The sequence below is a fragment of the Setaria viridis genome, chromosome 5 (assembly GCF_005286985.2).
Source record: "Setaria viridis chromosome 5, Setaria_viridis_v4.0, whole genome shotgun sequence".
NCBI lineage: Eukaryota > Viridiplantae > Streptophyta > Magnoliopsida > Poales > Poaceae > Setaria > Setaria viridis.
In genome coordinates, this window is record NC_048267.2 from 30,567,486 (window position 1) to 30,572,001 (window position 4,516).

At 39.0% G+C, this 4,516-nt stretch overlaps 1 pseudogene; it reads right to left on the reverse strand.

The window, feature by feature from the left end:
* Nucleotides 1–3,420: 3,420 nt before the first annotated feature.
* LOC140222880 (uncharacterized) lies at nt 3,421–3,992 on the reverse strand (annotated as a pseudogene).
* Nucleotides 3,993–4,516: the final 524 nt, after the last annotated feature.

The window sequence follows — 4,516 nt, forward strand, 5'->3', positions numbered from 1 at the left end:
TTCTGTGACATCATCATGCATGTCCTGAACTCCCGGTGTCCCAAATCTAATTGGCCTTCTCACGGCGCACAATTTAACAAGGAACACAAGCAGGACGCAACAAGGCAACTCATCATTCCCATTGAATAATCCGCTGCAAATCAGCTTCCATCGCCGCGCATGCTTGCTTTGTCATCAGTGTCTTTCTCTATGAAACATTTTTTCAAAGATAATGTTCTGCTTCTTTAATTTATAATACAATCGTGTCGCTATCTTCAGAGTATGCAACGATTGTATGAAGAAAAAAAAACACTCTGTCGCGTCGCTCACAGTCGTGTTTCGCTTTCATTCTGTGCTCTTTCGGCAAAGAAGTCGTTTCGCTCCGCAGTTCCAGCAGGGTGACTGTTGGTGCCCTCATGGGTTAATCTGGCCCTCTTTCTTGGAGCTGGAGGCCATGGTTTCTGACTGGCGGCTCGGGCGATTTCGGTCCCTAATCTCGGTATCCGTTGCCCATCCGCTGTTCAAGTGTCCAGTGTGCATGTCTCGATCGCAGATGCTTGTGCAGATACTGCGTCGGAGCAGCTAGCTTATTATCTGAAACTCTGAAAGTTACATCATGGTTCAGAAAATCGCAGGTCAAGAAAACAAGTGCTCCGTGCTCAAACAGAACACGTACGCACAGGATACCGACGGGTAAGCTACGTTTGTCTAACGCTACTTGTTGTAGCAGCCAATTTTGGAGTAACCTGGGCGAATCATGCTGGGACAAGTAAGTGGCAGAATTCGCTGCAGCTTGATGTAACATTTAGGCTTAGTTTTTCAGCAGGTGGCTTATTATTACCGGGAAGAAAGCCCCTCACGGGGAAATGATGGACCGTGGAATTTTCCCTCCACCGCACGGAAGATATCCCTGCACGTGAGAATCTCCCTTGTGCTGTTTGGAACGATTTTCCAGGGGAGATGATCACGTAATTTTTTTTTTCAATTTCTGCTGTTTTGGACAACCGGAGTCCAGAAAAGGACTCAAAATATTCAGAAAAAATCGAAAAAAATCCAGTAACAAGCAAAACATAATCAATAGATCATAGGAACATAAATTCAAACAATACTTTCATCCATCCATTCATAAAATTTAACAATAAAAAATAGTTAATTCCATTACATCCACATAATTTGAATCCACGTAGATCTCACTTACCATCCTTTGACAAAATTCAGACAATACTAGTGATACTGCTTGATTAAAAATGTCACAATGCCTATGATGAAAAGTGACTAAAAGAGCTCTCAGCCTAGACTTCCTCTCTAGGCCAACTGTGTGCTATCCTCCTATTTGAAAGCTGGAGAGAGCTAACAAAAGTAGAAGCATGCGCAACTCTTGTCAAGCATTCTACACCACCAACTCCTGTCAAAAAAAGATAGTCCAACTTCTATGCATTGTTTCCGCCAAGTGCTATGCAAATGACACATAAAAGTGTGAACAATGATATAGGTCAACATCAAGTTACGAAATGGCTAGATGCTACTACTACAACAGCAAAGCACGGTCCATATTTATGCTATCTCTTTGGTCTGAACTTGGTTCTCAATAACCAAGGCCTCATTAAATGATGAATCATAAGCACTATTCAATACCCCACAATAAACTGACCAGACAAAGCTATACAATTCAAAACCTGTCACCTTGGCACCTTACAGAGATACTAAGTTTGAAGCCACTAGCACGAAACATGTAGGAAATTCAAACAACAAAAAAAATTAAAGTGTGCACTTCACAAAGATTTCCTAGTGTAAACAACAAAAAATGCAGCTATCTTGGGGATCTTGGCGACTGACTCGGATCATGTAGTGCTTCCCATCAGCGCTCTACAATTAACAAAAAAAATTGAAATAATTGAACTGACATGATCAATTATATTTATACCGATCCTACTTGCATTTCAAGTCATACATGATCAAACAAGTAAGCTTTTCATGAACCATACACTAAGCATATTCAAAGAGACATACCTGATTTTTCGCTTTAGCCACAGTAATCAAACATTAGGATTCTTGGTTGTAATGAATGTCTTCCCGAGTGTTTCAGATTCAAAAGATCCAAAGCATATGACTTCTCCTCATCGGTTAATTCAACCATAACATCCACTTGATCAATACACTTCTTAACTAAAAATTCTTCCTCACGCCTTTTCTTTTCTTCAAGAGCTTCCAAAGTTTTGCTGATTTGGCTTTTTTTTTTTACTCCACATATCCCTCAAGAGCAAATCCAATGTGACTTTTCTTATACTTTTTTCCACCTTCTCACTGCCTTGAATCTTGATTTGATAAGGCAGATTGAGCTTCATTGTTTTCATTACGTGCACTCGAGATCTCTTGGACATCAAAACTGGAGGCAAACGGATTTGTACCATAGAGATTGAGATCATCATGTAGATTTTGTTTATAATTACTTCTTTCAACAGGAGCTGAGGAGGGAGATCAGGAGCTGGAGGAGGGAGATCAGGAGTAGGTGTAGGAGTAGGAGCAGAAGGTGCAGGTGCGGATGACGTAAAGTTTATGTTTCCTGTAGCAACACTTCCTATTCACAGATACAATTGGAAGTCAAATTAGATGAGTTTCAAAGAACCAATAAATTATTTGATGCTGAAAGTAACAAATTAAGATAGCAAGTGAGGGAACTTCACCTTCATATAGTGATTCCAATTGTTAAAAGAGGGGAAATAGCTTTTTGCGAAACTTTGGTACTCTTGGGTGATTCTATTGAATGTAACAGAAAAGGATAATTAGTTAACAATAATAACTTAGCTACTTCTTAGCATATTTTATATAGAGTCCAAATGGCTTACCGCAATTAGATTCTCCCATAATTTTGTTTCCGTTAGTATCATACACAAAGATTCATTCCAACCATTACCACTATCTCTTTTAGCATCTATTAATGCCTTGTAATTAGCTTTGAATTCCTTCTCCTTCTCCTGCACCTGCTTCTTTGTGAAATGAGCTATAGAAAACTTCTCATTGAACTTGCTGGTGATAATCCTCCAGCCCTCCGATACCCAACCATTTTGACCTTTATATTTGGGGTTATCTTTGTAGTCATGTAATATTTCAATAAGACGGAGTTTCAAGCAGTCCTATCAGCTTCTCATGCCATGGCTACATTAGCCAAAACATGTTAAGATGAAGTACAAAAAAATATAAGCAAGATCAAGGTATCTCAAAAAAAGAAATTCAAGTACAAAGATAACAATTGCATTAAAAAGGCATTAATTACAATAATATTTGCAGTAGAAAGTTCCAAAAATTACATAAGAAAATCATATACAAACTAGAGGAACCATACTCCTCTAAAAGATATTATTCTAAACTAATTAGTATTATTATTATAAGCAGCCACATTTGGTGTGTGATCTGAAATCTTAGAGTACTACCATCATTTGACTACGCCTCACTTGGATAGTTGTTGTCCCCCTCCGGCATGTCAACGTATTGATCTGTTGGGATATACTCTGGTTGGTCATCCAGCCACCCCTCTTGACCATTTTGCCCTCTAATTATATTGTGAAATGCAACTACTGTAGCTGCATTCTTGATTTGATTTTCTATGGGATGGAAAGTGCCTACTTTCAGAATTGTAGTTGCAATCTTGTTTTGATTTTCTATGGGATGAAAAGTGTCTACTTTCAGAATTGGGAACCTCTTATTTAGAACACTAATGGTCCTCTCTATATGGTTGCGAAGCAATGCATGGCGATGGTTGAACAGTTCTAGTTTGCATAACCACTTTGAGATGAACGACACCTTCTAAACTCACTGAGATGGTACTGAACTCCTCGATATGGGGCAATAAAGGATGATGTATTTGCATACCCACCATCTACAAGATAGAACTTTCCCTCTAGCACAATAAATCCTTTGCTAACAGCAGATCTAAGGACTCCTGCATCTGATGTTGACCCTTTCCATCCACATGAAATGAATGTGAAGTTAAGGTCGAAGTTGCAGGCTAACATAACATTCTGTGATAGGGTTCCTTTCCTATTTTTTAGGGAGGGGCCTTGTCTTCTGTGTTAGTGATTGGTATATGAGTGCCATCGATTGTACCAATGCAATTTTGCACAGAAGAAATTAAGGACTTGGCACACAAGGAAAGAAAAGATTGGGGAAAGGATTATATCTACCTAAAAGAAGGGTATAAAATGAGGATCAGTCACGATTCTGATATGAGTTTGGAATAAACTTGGAAGTCTCACAAATCGATGAGTCAAGGCAGGAATTATTTCAAAAACTTCTATTATTTTTCGATGGATCATCTCGCCGCTGTATTAAAAAGCCTTCTGTAGCCTTTGGTTGCTAGCATTGTATGAGAGCATAAATATGAACATCCCAAGCTGCTCCTCAACAGCAACACCTCGTGTGTCACATAGCAAATTCTCTCTTCTAAGAAAGTCCGCTATGGTTTTAAATATTTCAGGTTCCATTGGAACTCAACTTTACACCAGCTTGGGTGCCCTTCAAGGATTTCCTTAACCTTTTT